This window comes from Ascaphus truei, chromosome 1, assembly GCF_040206685.1.
Source record: "Ascaphus truei isolate aAscTru1 chromosome 1, aAscTru1.hap1, whole genome shotgun sequence".
Lineage (NCBI taxonomy): Eukaryota > Metazoa > Chordata > Amphibia > Anura > Ascaphidae > Ascaphus > Ascaphus truei.
The window spans coordinates 39477130-39499141 of NC_134483.1; the positions used below are offsets into that span (position 1 = coordinate 39477130).

Genomic DNA, 22012 nt, shown 5'->3' on the forward strand with positions numbered 1-22012 from the left:
GCTTGCCCTTTGCAGAGCTCACACACTATTCAGCTACGCATCTCACTACTACATGTACATGGTGGTTGAGTATTCATTTTATGATGATCATCTTTGTTGCGTTGTTATTGTTTTCACCATGTTTCGTTTATTTGTTGTACACACCGCTTAAGTGGACTAGGGACATCACCCAGATATATACCATCTGTCCATTCGGTGTAAGATAATTACCCTTCCAGACTTAGCTTCAATGACCTATACCATTTTAGGTTCATTGAATTATTTACAAAAGGATCTCCATATGGTATATGGGCCTTCTAATCTGGTATTATAGTAAAGGGGATTATCTGAGCGACACAGTTCCACATTAAGGTGTTGTTATACCTATATCTCCTCACGAGTGAGGACGATTCTGTTGGTTTGCCTATTAGGGGCTGGCCTTGGATTATATATACCATGCCCCTCTATACAACCCTTTTTTAACCTTCTCTTGTGATTAAAAGGTTTTTAAATACACTCATTACTATCAATCACTGGCTTATCCGATTGCATTCAAGGAGGAACTTTTTCTCTTTTCTGCTTTAGTTCTCCTATTGGCCCAACCAGCACACTAGGTGGCGAGTAGATTTTTATGTTCGGCGAGTAGATTTTTTGGTGATTTGTCGACCACTGTATATATATATATATATATATATATATATATACAGTATGTATATGTGTCAAAATTGAGTGCTATTGAGCGTGGCATACAACAGACGACAGAGAAGCCCAATGCTACATCCAACATGACTGAAATACAGAGCAAAATTCTTATATATTATCTTGAAATAGGGTCATTTAGTTTAACCCTTTGGCCAAAGCTTTGTAAGCTTGCGAGCCACGACAAGGCAGACACCTGTTCGCAAGGTCTAACACTATCAGATAAAATACTAATATACCTCTATTAGGATTAAAATTCTCATTTACCTCTATTAAGAGGGAGAAAGACCACAGTGGGTCTATATCCAGCAGAATGAGGGACTTGCAAACTAGGGAAGTGGGGAGGGGCGGGCTTAAAATCTGGGAAGGAGGAGCCACTAACCTCCACCAACTGGAACAGCTGAGAATGGGTTAACAAAACACAGAACCCCAGCAAGCTCTTTTTGGGAACACCTGAGCCCCCACAATATATATATGTATATGTGTCAAAATGGGGTGCTATTGAGCGTGGCATACTGTATGTATACAACAGACGACAGGTTTTAAGCCCGCCCCTCCCCACTTCCCTAGTTTGCAAGTCCCTCATTCTGCTGGTCTTTCTCCCTCCTTATAGAGGTAAATGATAATTTTAATCCTAATAGAGGTATATTAGTATTTTATCTGGTAGTGTTAGGCCTTGCGAACTGGTGTTTGCCTTGTCGTGGCTCGCAAGCTTACAATGCTTTGGCCAAAGGGTTAAACTAAATGACCCTATTTCAAGAGAATATATAAGTATTTTACTGTGTATTTCTGTCATGTTGGATATAGCATTGGGCTTCGCTGTCATCTATTCCCTGGGGAGTACTATATCTGCATCTGATTATTTCCAGGGCAATCTCTTCTAAAATGGCCTTGCTGTCCACATTGGAAGCAAACATTATTCCCCATTTGATCCCTTACCATCCTTTGTCTATCCTTTGTCTATCCCCCTGATTCTGATATCAGTTGGCCCTGTTATTGTTGCGACCCCTATAACTGTTTAAAAATAAAATGAAAGGTTATTGGCTTTCGCGCTGTCCCAATATTTAAGGAAAGAACTGCATGTCTCTTACTGCTGTCCGCTAGAGAACTCTACGATCTCCTGTAGCGTGTGCCCCCAGACGGGAGCTCACAGAGCAAATCAAATGAGAAAAAAAGCGAGAAAAGCGCACTGAGATGCATAATATAAATGTATATGATAAAATAGTCCCACGATAGGACTAAACAATACAAGAATATTACAATAATGAACTTATATCTAGCTGGGAGGTGTCAAGTGGGGTGACTGAGAGATCCGGAAGTGTAGCTGTAGGAGGAGATGAACCAGGTCCGGACATGAGAAGCTCTGTCTGCTATGCGTTCCTCTCTCTACTGGTTTGCCTCTCCACCAATTGAAGCTCACATAGCAGCCCCTCGTGACCTCTACAAGTTTCGCACTGTGTGCATCGTCAGGAGTACACTTGTTGGGGCTGCTAGTGAGTTTAAATAGCCTCAAAACAGCCATTGCGATTTCTCCCTTATTGCATTAACAGTAACCAATGCAAATGACTGTCAGCTGCTTCAGCGAGGCTGGACACTTTTAATCAAGGCATTTGTGAACTTGATTTCTACTTACTGTATACAAAAAAATGTGCTAAACATACGTGCTTTATAACATAATGTAGAATTTCATATATTCAATTTTAATGTGAATGTGTATTGGTGAAATATTATTGTTTCCTTGGAAATTTCTTGATCTAACTACCAGGTCAGTATAATAATTAGTTTTTGCAACTATTAATCTTTACACTTGCTTCTTAGTTTTCTCCTCCCTTATCCTCGTTCAATGTTCTGTAATAGCCACTAACTCATCCATTGTCTTAGCCTCCCACCCTATGGTTGTGAGCCAAACTGCATCTTGCACACCTGGACTTAGCCTTGACAAAAAAGCATTATTTATAGCTCCTGCAGCATGTTGAACAGGATCTGTTATACCGGAGTGTTTTAAGAACACTGTGGTGAGCCTTGAGGAATAATCAGCAACAGTGTTAATTTTTGTCCAATCTTGCTTAACAGGGAATCCTGCTTTTATTAAAACATTTAAAGCATTGTACAAGTCAGGGGTTGGGTCTACAGCATCTGCATTAAATTCTGTCAACCTTGCCGGAGATCTGACCATGTTTCTTGGGATACAATCATTCTTTAATTGGTCTACATCTGCATCTCTACATACCATCCTAAATTCATTTAACCATTTTATGGGTTCACCATTAATGGGTGGAAACATGGATTTTAAATTAATAAGATACCCTGGAGTCCATGAGGCATGTATCCTCATAGTGACCTGCCTTCCTGCTCCTGTATTGGGATTAGGGACCTCTCTTAGTGGGTCTTGGAAATTCCTTTCCTCAACCTATCTTCCGCTCCTCAAATTATACCTAGGGCTCCCTTCATTTTTATCTGTGTGAGCTGATGTAAATCTCTGCCAATCAGATCTCAGATCCCCTTCTCTAATAACATATTGGGGAGATAATTTGGGAAGAAGTAACTCAGGGCACCTCTAATCCCAGCCTCAGTTTGTGCAACTAAATTAGATATTTTGAAATATTCGGGAGGTGGAGGTGGAAATGGGGCAAGTACTTGCTGGACATGCGGTCCTACATAAAGGGACTCATGGATTGGAGGAGCCACTGGAGGGAATTCCAAGATATCTTCCCTCGCATCCTGAAGGTCTGTGTGTGTATGAGGTAACGCAGTGTAGAGAGGGGCGGTAGGAATGGCTTCAATCTCTCTCCTAAGATCCCTTTCCTGATCCTTATATTTGTCAGCTGTATATTTCCAGCTAAGAATTTTACTATTCTTTTTACGCTTTTCTATCTTCCCATACCACAGTGAATACTGATCCCAGTTTTCAGTAGTAAGTTTAGACCCCAATCCAATTAATCCTCCTTTTAAATGCACCAATATATCGGGTTCCAATTATCCCGAAAGTGGAAATTGCAATTTCCGATCGTACTTGGAAATATTATTCCCATAACATAAAAATGTACATGCCCTCGGGGAGTAATTTTCATACATGAACCTTGCTGTGTCCCTCTTTCTGGCACCAGAATCACCTTGGAGCTTTTACTACCCATTCCTCCTTTCACCACAATGGGCTTAGTCATGTTCTTGATCACAGAACAATTACCTGGACCATAACCTTAGAGCCCCAACTCACGTTTCACCTTTCACACACCTTGATCCTATTTCCCTGTATATGCTTTAAACAATTGATTCTTCTGAGTCCTCACCGAGACTCCAAGACTCTTACTCTATTTCCTCTGAACAACAGGGACCCCCTACACAACCAATACAATCATTACTCATTTTATCCTTAGGATTCTGTCACCCATGACTTAACTTACCCTCAAGACAATGTGCCACACAAGGAACCCACACAATTAGACATTTTAACAAGGTGTCTTACACTTGATATGACGCCAGTTCGGGGTTCCCGGGTCTCAATGTCTCAGAGGTTCGTCCAGTGTCCCGGAATGTGTGATCCTGCCGACTATGCCAAAAACTGTCGTTGTAGGACCAAATAATTAATGTCCCAAATAAAGAAGAAATTATTGTTTTATTCCAATCATTTGCAAGTAGACCAAAATGGGGAAGTCTCAATGGCTTGGTTTGAGCCTCATCACTAATACATAATACATATATATTCAACAGCTGGATATATATTACACAATTGTTATACAGTTAAGCCAATGTAATGCCCATATAAGGAATATGACAGAATATTATGTCAAGCTAAGCTTTCTTGCCTTGCACACACTATCTTGTGATTCACATAAAGCCCTGAAGTTGCTGACAGCGAACCTTCTCTCGGCGAACAGTCTATTCTCCCTCCCTCCATCCTTATCAGACATTCTTTGCAAGTTTTAAACAAAATGATTAACCCTTTCGTCACCAGGTCTGTCTTAGTATACCATAATGTGTCTCAGAGACCCCATACCATATTCCAATTCCCAAAGCCCAATTTCTGTACTTCCACATGTGTTTCCTGGCTTCTTCGGGCAGGATCAAGCTATATGCCCCTTCTGCCATTGTAGAAACCCAGCCCGGTAGTAAGTCGGAGGCGCATACCCCCCAACTGCATGAGTTCTTCAGTAACAGAACGTGGGACCGGAAGGAGATTCAGATGATCAGGTTCCTGAAGAACCTACAGGATTTGGGGATACAGCACTGATTTAAGAACCGCCTGCAGTCAGAGGGTGACCAAGCATGATGTTCAGGGTTGGGAATAGTTGGTTCCTTGAGAACTACCAGAATTAGTGTTGCTTGCTGCATCGGAGGAGTGGGTTCCAAGGAGGAATCAGCAGGGGATGCAGATAGAAAATGGGTAGCGAGGGGTTGAAAGGTGGAGGCAAAAGAGTCCAATTTTATATCCAACATAGCCAGATGGTTGGAGTGACTCCCAGGAGTTCTCCACCTCTGCGGGGTCCATGTGTTATGCGTTACATTTGTATAATATCGCTTTGTACTGTCAAGAAGTCAGAACCACTAGACAGACTTGAAGAGTATAAACTGACCCATACCTGGGGTCTAAATCCAGAATCAGTAGAATAGTGGGGTCCAGTTCTGGGGTCAAGGCAGGATAGAGGCAAGATGGTCTAGGTCACAGTTCTGGGGTTAGGGCTGGAGAGAGGCAGAATAATCTGACGGCAGTCAGGGGTTTGAGGCAGGCAAATCAGGAACAGGGCTACAAACAGGATACAAGGTTGGTAGTACCTTGCACAGGCAAGGAGAGAGGGGAATAGAGGCCTTACAAAAGAAGGCAAGTGTGAGCAATTCTTCTCAAGTAGAGGCTGACTTCCTGCCTCGGTGGCCATATTGATAGAGGTGGCGAAGTCAGGGGGCATCCATGTTGCATTTCCTTATATCGTTAAAGTGAACTGAAAAGTTAAAATCATCTGTTTTTGTTTTCTTTTTCTAGGCCAGAGAGCATGACTGCAATAATGAATCTGACAATGACTGGAACAGAGTATGTACTGTTAAATTATTATTTTATCTTTAAAATTAAAGTCATCCTATAACTTTAGTACTTCTGTATATAAACCTTTACGATGACCCACAGGGAACGCTGAAATATTGCCCCAGTCATCAAATCGCGATCCGCTGCATTGTGCCCAAATTGGCAATATCCACCATTGACTTTAATGGTGGTTATTGCAAACGTACAGTAGGCGTGAGGATCCCACTTTGATGACTCTGAGGGATTGTTTTACAATGTAATGGTACAAACATACAAGCATAAATCCATGATATCAAAGAACCGGATAATGTTTAAATAAATTGCCACTTTATATCAGGTTTAGAACCTGGATAAATTATTAAAAGCAAATATCTAAAGGTTCTTACAGATAAATGTTTCTGTTTTTCTTATATTACTACATATAAAAACAGAGTTTGCAAAAACAAAAAGCAGCGGTATTGGGGCTCAAGTACTGGATCACATAATTATATTATATATGCTTACTTTTCCAAAAATGGAGACAGAGAAAATATAGGGGTAAAATATAACTTTCAAAAATTGAATATACAAAGATTCAGTGAGGGCTAAAAAAAAAGAAGCAAATATCTAAAGGTTATTACAGATAAATGTTTCTTTTTTACTTATATTACTACATATAAAAACAGAGGTAGTTAATGGAAAAACATCTTGCACGGAAATATTGTAATCACAGTTTTCTTAAAATAAGAAATTATAATTTTATCTGTTGCAGTGTTTTACTTGTTTAGAGCTAATAATCGAGTCTACTTAACTACAGTAATTAATCATATCTGTTTGTAACTCTCCATAATGTTTCATATCTAATTGTTTTAGGATGGAAGTTACTGGTACACATGTAAAATCTTTATGATTTGTCTCACAGCCTGCACAATTACCACAGCCATAGGAGTAATGATACTATCATTTATTTTTGTTGGACGCTTCCCATCAAACACAAACACAGAGAATCCACAAAATGTTACCTCGCCGCCCACTATCCCTGGACAACCTACACCGGGAACTACTATAAATATAGACTTTACGTTTCAATATTTAATTAACCTCGGCAAATTGAAGGTATGTTAACTTTTTATTAAGTGGCATAGTGTGACATATAAGGTCTTTATTAAATATTCAGTAAAGTCGCTTCCCCATGCCAGAGAAGATGTTAGCCCCAGTTATATGAATGGAGCTGTTCTCTCTGCCAGGACTGGTTAGCGACTTTACAACATATGAAATAAGGGCGTAAATGTAGAGCGCTCAATGGAGGAAAACATGTACAGTACTTTGCAATAGGCTGCTGGCCCCTCTTGCAACGGAGTTAAATGTCTAATAGAAACGTCTTTATCAGTGACCTGTGAACCTTCTAAGAACCGTTACATTTATTTTTTTCTTTTGTCAGCTACTGTAATTGTATTGCTATTGTATCACCTTTCTTTTATATTGTATACATTTTATAAGTTCTGAGTACAGTTTTAGCTCTAAATAAGAATATGACAATATTCCCTCTTCTTGCTTACCTTTAACAGTTTGATGAGTTCCAAGGAGGAAGCATTCGATGTGCAAGATACAGAGCGAATGAAAAGGATTACCCGAATGCACAAAGCCAAGTGTTTGGGACCAGTATTAATAAACATCATTCCAAAATATCTGTGTGCACTTTACACATCAAAAGTGGAGGATTGCGGGTGCCTCACTGGAATTTACATGCAAATGTCCATGGCTTTGTGTCACAGGTATTGTACAGTAACAGTATTTAAAGTCATGACACTATAAAAAATACATTATTTTTAATTGAGATACATTACAATCTCATTCTTTTCATCGTTGTAAACAAGAATTGGCCACTTTTTTTTTTATAGTAACCAATAAATGGTCAAATGAATTAAATGTATCTTTTGCTAAAATGAAAGTACAGTACATTCACCCAATTAATGTTCCGGGCACAGTTTGGAATTGACACTCAGACACAGGGTGCTAATCCCTTCCTTTTTAACATTGACTCAACAACCTTAATTATTTTTTTATGTTATTCAACATGACTCAAAAAATGAATATTAGAAAAGGAACAATAAAGAAACAGATCAAGTGAATGAAACATGCATTGTACACAGTATACAACTAAATCTACAGTCTGTACTAGAGCACACGAATAAGCCCTGCAGTTTCAGTACACAAAATAAGGGCGAGCAGCATCACTGGTTGTGAAAAAAAATGTGGACATTTTTGCAAAATATTTTAAATTTAAAGTTTTTGCAAAAATCTGTTAGTTTTTTTATTAGTGAATACAATAGTTTTGCCCGGTTTATTATCTCGAATCTCACTGATTCAAAAATGTCTCCTAAAGTTCGAATCAAACTTCTGAACGAACTTTGAACTTCACAAACTTAGAATTTTGAACACACAGTCCTGCCGTCAGCAAAAACTGCATTGATGAATAAACAGTATAATTATATCATAATATATTATAAAGATTTTTTTTCATTAGTCATATCACTTGTTTTCTTTGTTTTTAAAAGGGAACCGTATGGATTGGTGTTATATATGAAAGCAGCAAACCAGCGGTCACATATAACGTGACGTGCGGTCAAGTTTTTTTCGTGCCCAGAAATAGACTTCACTGGATAAAGAATGTCGGTAGCGCAGACGCCTTTCTAGTGCTATTTCTTTCAACACATGAAGAGTTTTTCACAAATGAGGTTGATCTTTTATTTTCCTCTACCCCTGAAGACATACTAACAAGAACGCTCATGGTAAGTGAACAAACCTTAATATAAAAATATAGTATAAAAATGTACATTTCATTCATTCTGATAATGTTTACTATGTGAACACTGGACCGCTCTGGCAAACTATAGAGCAGACAAACGTGCTTTTACGTGAGAAGGCCAGACCGCCCTAGTCATGAAGCCCCCCCGCCTATGGCTAGGGAGGCCGCTTGACCAGGGAGGTTCCAGGTGTTTCCCCTCTCCCCCCCGCATTGTACCCACATGTAACGTACAAATAAAGACAGGAAACGGGTACTGGAGGTAAAATGGCCGCGGCTATTTATTTATACAGAAAACTTAATGGGGTAAATACACTCCCTGCCAGAGTGCTCCTTTGACAGGAGGGGGAGGGGACGGTCAGCCGGCCCTCGAACCGCTGACCTCGTGTCCCCTATGAGAGCGGGCTCTCGAGGTCATGGATAACTGACCTTGCTCACTCGTTCTCCCCCCGGGCTCAAACGGCCCAGCTCCCAGTCTGGCAAGAACAAGCACCTACCCCCCAAGAGCCGCCACCGACGGGCCTATTTAACCCCCCTTAAACTAGACAAAAAAATGGAGAATGACCTCCAGTGTTCCAATGCTAACAATCATGTGTAGGTGTATAGGCATATATTAAGCCAATGTCCAGGCACAGCGAAGGAAGTGGTCTCAATGCAAATTGAAGATTTATTTTCATTTATTTTTTTCTGGCTATAACCATTTGAACAGGACTACTAACACAAACTTTTTTCCTTTTTGATTTTTTGATATTTTGTTTGATTCAGTTATTTTGCTGAATTTATCATTTATTATATCATGGATGAGTTTAATGAAGATGAAAATGTTCATGTAGATGATGTTGATAGTACTTATGTTTATTCTTGTGGGGATAATACTTGACGCTCTAAAAAAGAAGCCCATCTTTTTGATGGGGTTTTTGATATTACGTGATGAACCATCTGATTTGACACATCATTTTGTCAAATTAGAGAAGCTTCTTGTTATGAACATAAGACTCTGGTGGGATATCACCTCACTGGAAAATTACATAAGGTGCAATAGAATCCCTAGGGGATTGCGTGTGAAAAAGGTGTCCTCATTTGTTTTTTTGAGCAGTAAATTTGAGCAGGATTGGGTTAAAATTCTTGATGCGTGCTCAAAACAGCTCATGGAGCTTATTATCCAACAGAAAACTTCAGAGAAATCAAAACTTATGGAAGAAATAGCAACTTTGCAAAATAAATTGAAACCATTTTCCAAAATGGAACAATTTATAAAAAATGACAAAACTCTCTCAGCAAATGTAGAATCAATTGAAGAAATCATTAGCGAAAAGAAACATTCTAAATTTGAGAGAGACCGCATTGATTATACCAAAAGTCAAATATATTGTTGGCAAAAATCACAAGTTGTTAGAGAGCTCACCAGTTCAAGTACACCAAGGGGTAAACAACAACAATCTAAAAATTGGTTTAAAAAGAATCCGAATAAATCTATTTTAAAGAACACTAGAGTAGAGACGTCTGGTTTTGAATCAGATATTTCTGACTATGAGACTAGATCTCAATCTGTGTCCTTTGATAGATTTACTGGGCATTCACGAGATGACAGGGGAGCTACCAATTATGATGATAGAGCTTCTACCTCTACCTTCCAACCAAGGGTTTCTAAATCATCAGGTCAACCTTCCTTGGCTTTTTTATAGTCAAATCCCAAAGGCCGGGGAGAACGCGAAGGTCAAAGAGGAAACAACGAAAGCCGAGGGAGATCCAAGAGGAAGAAATACGAATGAATCTTCCTGATAATGTAATTAATTTATCAGGTGTAGATCTTTCCTTGGATCAATTGACGCTCCTAAATAAGGGATTAGGTTTTGCACCCTCACAGAATTTCCAGTTATTCCAAACTGTAATAGATCTTCAAAAATTTACACGTAAACTTTCTCTAAAGAAATTATTTGCTTCACAAAAGCGTTTGTTAGGAACTGAAACAAATATAGATTCTGTTGAACCTGTGCAGTCTGATTCTGTATCTAACGAGAGTCTGTTTAATTTTCAAGAAAACTGTGTTATTTCTGACTTAGATGCTTTACTAGAGTCTCAAGGGGAGTCTGTTACTACACATACTCTAACTTTTTTTGGTTCTATAGATTCTGGCTATCGGAAAAAATCTATGTTCTGTCCTAATTACAATAGGGGTCCTTCTATTACCACTTTTGAAGGTTTAGTTGAACGAGATCTAAAGTTACTTTCACAGGGCTTTTCATTTTCTAACATCAAATCCGGGAACTTGACCTACTCGTACACTGAGGTACAACAAATTGAACAAATTAAGAAAAATGTTAACATTGTAGTCAAGAAAGAGGATAAGGGGGGTGCCCTGGTTGTACTGTCTTCTGATATATATAACAAAGAGACACATACAGTAACAGTTACAAGACCCCAAGTACTATCAGGTCCTCAAAGAGGATCCTACACCTTTGTATTCTTTTGAGTTGACTGAATTGTTGTCCTTTGGTAGAATTCTTAATGTTATTGGCCTCAAAGAATGTGAATTTCTCAATTGTCCGCATCCCGTGATTCTGGTGTTCCACCATCTCCCAAAGATCCATAAGTCGCTACTTGATCCTCCGGGATGACCAATAGTGGCGAGCATTGGATCTTTGGGAGATGGGTTATCACGGTATGTGGATAATTTTTTGCAGCCCCTAGTGCTCCAACTACCATCCTACATTAGGGATACAGCAGATCTCATTCTCAATCTACAGGATTTAAAATGGCAAAAGGAATATAGGTGGGTCACATTAGATGTGATCTCCCTGTATTCCATTATTGATCACAATCACGGTCTTAAAGCTATACGACACTTTTTAGATTTATCCACTTTATCTATCTCACATTGCACGTTTCTACAAGAATCTATATTATTTTTACTCACGCACAATTATTTTCTATTTGATTCACGGTTTTATTTACAAAAATTGGGTACCGCTATGGGCACAAGTTTTGCACCGTCATTTGCTAATTTATTTATGGGTTTCTGGGAGTCACGGTTTGTTTATCACATTAACAATCCTTTTCGTCAGTATATCGTCTTTTTTAAGAGATATATTGACGATCTGATTTTGATTTGGAAAGGGGATGAGCACTCTTTATTTTCTTTTGTTCAATACCTTAACACCAATGATTATAACATTAAATTCACTTTTGAGCACAATATTAATTATATTCACTATTTAGATTTGACCCTGTACATTGACAGTGATATGAATATCCAGACTGATATTTATCGTAAAGAGAATTCCAGGAATATGCTTCTCAATGCACGGCGTTGTCACCCCCATTCATTGATTAGGAATATTCCTAGATCTCAATTCATGAGATTGAAGAGACTTTGTTCCAATAATGACATTTTCCTGTTAAGATCTAAAGAAATGTTTGACAGGTTTCTAGCCAGGGGCTATTCTACAAAGGATGTTAAGGCAGCTTTTGATAAACCTGATTCTGTGGATAGAGATGCTCTTTTTCATAAGACTGGATCTAGGTCCAATAAAAAGAAGCTGTCATCAAATAAAGCTTCACAGAGCCCATTTTTTATAACCACTTATAGCTCACAATCATCACAAATTTCAAACATTATATCCAAACACTGGCATACACTGTTATTAGATGAAGATATTGGTACTTCATTAAAGAATGGACCTAGATTTACTTTTCGCAAAGCAAAAACTTTGGCCGCTCATCTTTCGCCAAATCTTTTTGACTCTGTCAGGTCGTCAAACCATTACAACGATTCCAAAAGGCTTTTTCAGTTGTGCCAATTGTTCTATGTGTCAATACGCATTACCTGCTAAATCTATTACTTATGCAGATGGTGTTAAAAAGTACTACTGTACATCAAAAAATTTCTGAACTGTAACACAAGCTACATTGTGTATGTTCTTTTATGTGCATGCGGCCAGAGATATGTGGGCCGCACAATTAGATCTTTGAAACTTCGCATAGCTGAACACGCACGTTTAATTAAAAAGAAAGATCTTATCCATCGTGTATCCAGACACTTCACCCAATGCCCTAGGGGAGGAATTGGGAATTTCTCCTTCTCTGCCATTGAACATATACCCCGTCACCCCAGGGGTGGTAATAGGGAGATTACATTAAATAAAAAAGAAATGTACTGGATATACACTCTCGGCACTCTCTTGGAATTAATTCCGATTGGGAGTTAAAACATTTCCTGCATGATTGAGAGAATGGAGAGTGCTGAATTTTGTATTATCATAATGTGTATATATTTATATTTGGTTTAGTTTTCTATAGTAGATTGAACATTTATTTGAATCTGAAGTTTCATTTACAATATAGTATTTATTAATGTTTATATTGTTCAATATTTGTTTTCATTTCATTTATGCTTGTATCCATGATTAATTGTTCATTGATTTGTATATTATGCTTGACATCGTGCTCGTTGTTTTTAATTTGTTTTTAACATGTTGTTTGCATATAATTATGTATGCATAGGGCTGACCTTTTCTGTGCAGACCATTCGGTTACCTTGATACTAATTGCATATGTTTCTATCCTCATGTGATTATTTGTATCTGCTGAGTCTGATTTTAAGCCATCCAATCAGACTCTGGTTACTCCTATATATATGTGTCTGCTATCAGGAAATTGTACTCTTTGATAAAGTCCCATGTCGGGATGAAACGCGTCAGAGTGGTCTTATCCACGATGCCCTTTTTGTAATAAAATTTATTTTTTAATCCTTCAAGTTTGTGTTGGTGCGGAGGAGTAGTGACTATTCATTACTTCTACTTTTGCCCCCTTAAACTAGGCCCGTATCTCCAACCCTGGCAGAACCCTCTCAAAGCCCTCCTGCAAACCTAAATAATTCTATCCCGCCAGGCATGCCAAGCAGCGGGACCCATGCTCCTCTATCATCCCGGTCTGTCCTTACCATTCCACCTGGGGATGCCAATTGCGCCTAGAGCAGCAGTTACTCAACTTGTCATGCTTCTTAAAGATGCCCTGAGAATCGCTTTCTCCGCTGCGCTATCCATCACCCAGAGCCGCAGGCCGCCACTGCCCCGCGCTATCTGGGATTTCTCCCCCTGCTTGATCCTTGCTCGCTGCGCATTGCGAGCTGCCCAATCCCCCTGCGAAGCTAACCAACATTCAAACGCGCTTATCCTGTCTCACAGCCGGCCCTTTTTACTGCTACAGGCTTCTTACCCGCCCTCAGCGACCCCTGGGGAAGCGACCCTGGCGGTGGACTGGGCCACGCCTCGTCCCTTGCTCGCTCCGTGTCGAACCCTGCAAACCATGACGCCTTGCCAAATATCCTCGATGCCGCCCTAAACGCGACTCCTTACCATTACCAGATACGCCATATGCCAGTCCTTCCACGGCGTGTCCCCATCAACTGCCCGCAGGGGCTGTCCCACCGCCTGTGCAGTGCGTGATGCTGCCGGGTGGGTCAGCTCCCGTGCCAATGACCCCGGCCGTGGCTGAAGAATGGAAAGACACCGGGGTCAGGCTGATGGCTGTTGGTACTGGGATGGGATCCACGGTGCCAGTGACCCCGGCCATGGTTAAAGTTGGATTAAGAGACACAAGGGTCAGGCTGGAGGCTGCCGGAACGGATCTGGTGCCACCGTCCCCCCCCCACCGATATGCCCCACATGCTGCAGCAACTAACGCTGCGCCTGCCTCCCATGCTCCTGTCGTCGTCCCTGCGCCGAAGGAGACTAACGCCTGAGGCTCCAAAGCTTTCAGCATGCCTATCAATGCTGCCGTGAAAATTGCCTTCCCTGCTGCGCAATACGCCGCTAGTATAGAGCCAGCGAAGGCCCTGGTATTGCCCGCCTTACCCCGCCATCTGGCATTTCTGCCACCAACTCAAATCCTAAATGCGCTCACCCTGATGTGAAACCGCCCCCTCTTTACCGCCGCAGGTTACTTACCAGTCCTTGGCATCCAGGATTTCACTTTCAGCTGCTGCTACGTCCATCGAGTAAAGCATTGGCTCCGCCTGTGGTTGCGGGTGGCCGTCCTGGTCGTCTCAACTCTGCCGATTCTGCAGGCGATCTCGGCAGCGGCCGGCCGTTTGCGTGCCGTGACACCCTGTCCAGCGTCACAGTGGCCGGAGGCCTCCCCCTCGCCGCTGGGGCCCGACCTCCGCGCCGAACCACCTTGTCCTGCATCACAGTGGCCGTATGCCTCCCCATCACTGCTGGGGCCGACATACCCACCGTGACGCCCTGCCTTGCGGCCCGTGGCCGAAGGCTGCCACCCTGCGTGCGGCTCCTGACTCCCGCCTGGTCCTTAACCTGCGTCACAGTGGCCGTAGGCATCCCCTTCACTGCTAGGGCCCGACCTACCCACAGCGATGCCCTGCCTAGCGGCCTGTGGCTGAAGGCTGCTGCCCTGCGTCAGTGGCCGTAGGCCTCCCCTTTACTGCTAGGGCCCGACCTACCCACCGTGACGCCCTGCCTTGTGGCCTGGGACGAAGGCTGCCACCCTGCATGCAGCTCCTAACTCCCACCTCACGCATTGCGCTGCCGCACCCTACGCTGCGATGCCCCCTTCACACAGGGAGTGACCCTGGCGCCTGACTCCTGCCCAGCGCGTGATCTGTGGGGAAGCCACCACGGCCTTGTCTGCCACCATGCGCTGGCCTGCTTGAAACAATGCACACAGCCGCCGGTCCAACCAGCCTCGCCACGGAAGATAAATCCAAGAGGGGAAAACAAAGAACACAGCTGAAATAAGCCATGGAACCATCAACAGAGCGCTGTCCTGTTCCGCGCTTTAAGATCACACCTTTGCGGTTCTGCTCAGGCCTTCACTAGCAAGAACACTTAAGTGCACCCTTAAACCGGCCTCCCCGCCACCATACCTGGCCAAGGGACCATAACGTAGGTGGGGTCACCTTTCACCATATCATGGGATGAGGTAATGCCTCTGATTGACTCAAAGTGTCTTGAGGTGTGTACCCAGGGTTGCCACCATCGACTTACGGTCAACCTGGAGATTTTTTTTTTAAAATGACACTGTGTTGCCATGACAACGGGATGCTATGTAACGTCACGCGGCGTCAAGTTGCCATGACAACGTGGCACCGCATGACGTCGTGGCGTCTCATTGTCATGGCAACGAGCATCACGTGATGCTGTTACATCACGTGACGTTCCCGTTGGCATGGCAACGCAGCGCCATTTGACGCCACGCAGCCATATTGACAGTAGTTGCAGGGGGAGATGGCGGCAAACTGCTATTGCGGGCACTATTGCTGCGTTAATGGTATATGGAATTATACCTTACATCATGTCTATTATTTATAACTAACGCTGATGACAATTGTTGCAAACAGAGTCGTCGCTGATCAATATTAATTTATTACAATGGTTTATCTCAGTTTACTTTACTTGAGTTAATTTAACAAAGACAAGGTTACCTCATTGCTATCAAAAGGGAGGAACTGAAGCAGCTTTACTGTAAAGAGAGAGAGGGGGAGAAGAGAGAGAGAGGGGGGGGAGAAGAGAGAGAGAGGGGGGGAGGAGAAGAGAGAGTGGGGGAAGAGAAGAGAGAGAGAGGGGGGGAGGAGAAAAGAGAGAGAGGGAGGGGGAGGAGAAGAGAGAGAGAGGGGGGGAGGAGAAGAGAGAGAGAGGGGGGAGGAGAAGAGAGAGAGAGAGAGGGATGGGGAAGAGAAGAGAGAGAGGGGGGGAGGAGAGAGAGGGGGGGAGGAGGAGAGAGAGAGGGGGGGAGGAGAAAAGAGAGAGGGGGGAGGAGAAGAGAGAGAGGGGGGAGGAGAAGAGAGAGAGGGGGGGAGGAGAAGAGAGAGAGGGGGGGGAGGAGAAGAGAGAGAGGGGGGGAGGAGAAGAGAGAGAGGGGGGGAGAAGAGAGAGAGGGGGGAGGAGAAGAGAGAGAGAGGGGGGGAGGAGAAGAGAGAGAGAGGGGGGGAGGAGAAGAGAGAGAGTGAGGGGGAGAAGAGAGAGGGAGGGGGAGAAGAGAGAGAGAGGGAGGGGGAGGAGAAGAGAGAAGAGAGAGAGAGGGGGGGGGAGAAGAGAGAGAGGGGGAGGAGAAGAGAGAGAGGGGGGAGGAGAAGAGAGAGAGGGGGGGGAGGAGAAGAGAGGAGGGGGGGAGGAGAAGAGAGAGAGGGGGGGGGAGGAGAAGAGAGAGGGGAGGAGAAGAGAGAGAGACGGGGAGAAGAAAGAGAGGGGGAGAAGAGAGAGAGGGGGGAGAAGAGAGAGAGAGGGGGAGGAGAGGAGAGAAGAAGGGAGAGGAGGTAAGATACATGGGGGTGGTGTGAGTTCTCTAGCAGGGTTTCTAAGAATGTTACTGTGTTGCTTATGTGTCAATCGATCTTGTCTAATTAAAACTACAACTCCCATGATCCCCTATGTGTGAGCATGTGCAGTAGAGCACAGGGCTGTGACCCGGATGTAGTAGGCAGTGAAGTGCACACAGATAGTCCCGTGAGAAATGCAGAGGATCTGTGAGTGATGCAGCAATGAGAAGTCACTTACTATGCTGCCCTGTTTGCAACAACCCGCCCACCCGGAGATTTCAGGGGCAAACCCGGAGCCCGGAGAAGGGGATGCCAAACCCGGAGTCTCCGGGTGAAACCCGGAGAGGTGGCAACCCCGTGTGTACCCCGTCCTGTGAGGCACCAGCACCTCACACCATCTGTGCTGTTTAACCTTGCTTTCAAGGCAGCACCACACCTCCGTCAAACGAAAACCGCTTAACCAGAACATTAACACAATACCCGAATCAACTATCAAAACCACATCCACTATTAGACAGCTTAAATAACAAAACGGTCACATTAACAGAACTCCTGAAGAACTATTCAAAGGAAATGCAGTGCAAATTGCTCCTAAACCAATTTTAAAGTGTATGTCACCTGGCTGAACAGAGGTAGACAAGATCAGCTCAAATTAATAAACCTTCCTCTACCCTGCGTTTAAACCAATTCGCCACCAACATGTGGCACAACTATAATCGTACCTCTGTCCCCATTGCCCCTAAGGCGCCATGCAATTCCCTTACTCATTATTATAACCGCAGTAACATTTACTTATCTAAAACCTGACAGGCTTAAGAGTTTATTGAAACCAGACCAACAGCTTGGCTCATAACAATGGTGAGGGGGGGTGAGGGTGAGGGGGGGTGATGGAGGGGAGAGGAAAAAGGGAAGCTGCCCCCACATTGGGGACACTGAGCCTCTCGCCCTCTTTCCCCGCCCATGCTTCCCGTGCCCGCTCGCCAGCCCCCACAGGCTTCGGGAAGAGGCAGCTGCTTCCGGGCCTCCCCCTTTCGCCCGATGGGGGGGAAGAGCCACAAATCCGCCACAGCGGAGCCACGTACTTTGCCCGCTCCGATCCCCCCGGCCCGTGCAGGCACCATAAAACATGGGACAGAGAGGAAACGCTGGGACCACCAGATGGCGGGGCCCCCGCAAAGTGCCGGGGTGCGCGTCCTCCTAGCAACACTCCCAACGGTCATCGTGCTCCTGTGCTGTGTAACATTGTTCTCACAGCAACACAACATCCGCTTAACCAGACCATACAAAACCCAATCTATTATAAACAGCCTAACTATTAAAACAGCTTACCTATTAACACTGATTAATATTACGCATGGTTCAACACACCCTATATACATCTACCCATGCACGGTTCAGCACATCCTATATACATCTACCCGTGCCCATACACATGTGTACACCTACATGTGCCCATACACATGTATACGCCTACATGTGCCCCTACACATGTACAGTATACGCCTACATGTGCCCATACCCATGTATACGCCTACACACCTGGATACATCCCCACGTACCCATGCACATGTCTACATCGTGTCCATATACCCGCACGCCCGCATCTACGTGTGCCTGCACCTATGCGTGTCCACACGCATGCCTCTACGTGTGCCCATACGCACACGCACGCCTCTACGTGTGCCCATATGCACACGCACGTCTCTACGTGTGCCCACACGCATGCCTCTATGTGTGCCCATGCTCTACGTGTGCCCATACACACATGCACGCCTCTTCGTGTGCCCACACGCACGCCTCTACGTGTGCCCATACGCACGCCTGTACGTGTGCCCATACGCACGCCTCTACGTGTGCCCATACGCGCTCATCTACGTGTGCCCATATACACGCTCGCATCTACGTGTGCCCATACACACGCGCGCATCTACGTGTGCCCATACACACGCACACATTTATGTGTGCCCATACACACGCGTGCATCTGCGTGTGCCCATACACACGCGCGCATCTACGTGTGCCCATACAAACGCGCGCATCTACATGTGCCCATACACACGCACGCATCTGCGTGTGCCCATATACACGCACCTACGTGTGCCCATATGCACGAGCACATCTACGTGTGCCCATACACACGCGTGCATCTACGTGTGCCGATACACACGCACACATCTACGTGTGCCCATACACACGCTCACATCTACGTGTGCCCATACACACCCGCACACATCTACATGTGCCCCTACACACGCGTGCATCTACGTGTGCCCATACACACATATACATCCACATGTGCCTACATACATACATCTCCATGTGCCTACACATATATCCATCTACCTGTGCCCATACACCTATCCACCTACACATGCGCATCCGCACGCACGCATCCACATGAATTAATTGGGGAATTCAGATAAAAGTAACCGAGCATAAATGCTAAACATCGTGATTCCCATTAACAAGTAATTATCATCTAATATTTACTACAGTATATTTATATAGCTTATAATGTCACAAGATAAAGAGCTCAATTGACATCATATAATTCCCAATACAGCATATTCTGCACCGTATGAGACCATAAGGGGGGGGGGGGGAGAGACGTGTCAGGGGGACAGGCTCCCTCGCCAGCTAGACTCCGCTCCCCCATATGGAAAGCTTGTGCCAGCCTTTCTGCCCCGCTTCACCATCCCCCTGCGCAGGCAACTGCCACCCACGCACAGGACAAATCCAGAAGGAAGCGGCCGCTGCTTATAGTCATAAGGAGTGAATTAATATACATAAGCACCAATAGACTCATACAATTGCACAAAGATATATATCAACTGTGAACACACCAAAATACAAATTAAAAATTAATACATCATACATTAATTCCTAATATTGAATAGATACCATAGCAGGAGATGTTATAAAATAAATGTAATTCACTCCTTATGACTATCTATACATGTCCACATGTTTTTCTTTTTAATATTAATTAGGATATGGAGTTCTCTGTATCCCCTTTTACCTCTAGAGGTCCTGCGAGTTTTACTCTGACCCTTAGGGGAGAATATGACAAGCTGCGAAAAGGTGTCTTGTTTATTGATCAAATTAACATCAATCTCTTGTCTTTTATATTATATTATAAGAATTTTAAATAATATGGACAAAGGGTGAAATCTATAGGGTTTTGTGATCAAATTGTATTTTACCGTAAGCTGTGATGTGTTTTTTTTTAGCTAATTAGTAGCTATTATTAAATTATATTCTAGTATGTTTTACATTTGTTCTTCGTTTGTGTAATAATTTGTGTAGTAATATGTAAAGTTGTTCTTGATTGGAGGGTTGAATTGTTATAACCAGACAAGGTTTCTCATTGGTTGATGTATTAACCATTGGAGGTATACCAATGCCCCTATGAGAGTTTATGACCAACCCCTGATGAAGTGTCATGTGACACGAAACGCGTTGGTGACGTCATTACGCAGCGACGCACGGCCGTGACGACGGTCTGACTGTGTTGCTGTTTGAGCCCAGCCCTTTCACGAGGAGTACACGGGATAATTTGAGTGCCTAAGGTCTGTTTTTGTGCCATCTAGCGTTCCCAGCACCTCTTCCTTCCTGTTACAACTAGGGCTTGTGTACTTGGGTGTTTACACTCCCTACTCTCACGTGGCTTGGGCTCATTTGCATTATATTAGTGTTATTGTAGACAGGTTTTATTTATTTATATGTTTCTGGTATATGTATGTTTGTATGATGAACTATTTTTTATGATATAAAATAAATGTATTAATTTGGCTTTTCTTGGTTTCATTTCATGCGCTCCTATTTTTGTTTTTCTGTTTGCTGAGTGTGCCACATATGAAGTTCACACTGATGGTTTTAAATGTTCTTGTAAAAATGCTGGCTGTCATAAGTGAAAGGTTCTAAGTGAAGTTCTTTAGGACACTGTGCCTATTTGCAGAACTTGGTACATATTTAGCAATACGTAATTGTTTTCAGACATTCTCTTGTATTCTTATGCTGCTTATATGTTCATTTTTATGTTTTTCCAGCCAAAAGGTGGAGTTGATTTTATTCGGAGCCTCAGACATCAAAATTCAGGTCAAATTATAACTCTTCCCCTGAACTTGTCAGACCTCCCAGGCACTGCTTATTCTCAGTCTGAAGAGAAACTTGTATGGAAGTATTTTTTTGATCTTGAAGGTAAGCCTATAGCTGTTGATTAAACTGGTAATCACACATTTTTTATGAAATACTATATTAAAAGTTATATTTTACACTATACAGTATGTGGTGTGCATTTAAGTGAGCTTTCTTCTGAGTACACTCCTTGTGTTCTCACCATTCTACTAATCACAAATGCCCAAGAATGATGGGCACAACTCTAGAGATTAGCATATTTTGAAGAAAAAATGTGTGAAAATATTTTGAAAAAAAAAAAAAGTTATGGGATTTAGAAAAAAAAAAAGTTTCTTTAATTGAAAACATTGCAGTTTCTTCTCTGGTGAAAACATACTGTATACCAAACCATTGCTAACTTACAGTATTTCCAATTAGACATACAAATTATAATATTAAATAGTAGATATTACATAATTATGTTGGTCTATGTGTTTATATTCTGTTCTAATAAATGGGATTCAACCACTAAAGTTACTATCTTGTCATAAACCCCATAGTCTTATTTTTATCATTATCATGATCATCTTCTGCTTATGCAGGGTCTTTCCCATAATATTACTACATGGCAGTCTGAACATTATTCTGCTGCTTCTGTAGTGCATTTCCAACTAATTGTTGATAATGTTACTGATGATTAATATGTCAGTTGTGATCATGTATCATATACAGTACAGGTAGAAATCTATGAATGGATTAAATATAAGACTCTGATCTTTACAGCATATTTAGATTGTTCTAAGTGTGAAAAGTAAACAAATAAAATAAGAATAACTAAGAATGACAATTTACAAAAGTAGGATCAAGAACATAAAATCCTGTATTACTTACAAAATTCTCTCTCTCCCATTTAAGGCTATACACTCCTCTGCCCCTCCTTACATCTCCATCCTAATTTCTCACCATACACCTGCTCGCCTCTTGCATTCTGCTCAAGGATGTCTTCTCTTTACCCTTTTTGTATCTAAAACCCTCCCCCACCTTAAACCTTTCTCACTCAAGCCCCACAACTCTGGAATGCCCGTCATCTCAATATCCGACCAGCACACTCTCTCTCCACCTTTAAGGCCCATCTTAAAAC

At 42.8% G+C, this 22012-nt stretch overlaps 1 long non-coding RNA gene across 1 annotated transcript; it reads left to right on the forward strand.

Moving 5' to 3' along the window:
* Positions 1-7248: 7248 nt before the first annotated feature.
* Positions 7249-20935, forward strand: LOC142468921 (uncharacterized). The gene is made up of 3 exons (XR_012788904.1): positions 7249-7449; positions 8233-8466; positions 20805-20935. It is a non-coding gene; the product is annotated as an uncharacterized LOC142468921 (long non-coding RNA).
* The last annotated feature ends 1077 nt before the right edge of the window (positions 20936-22012 follow it).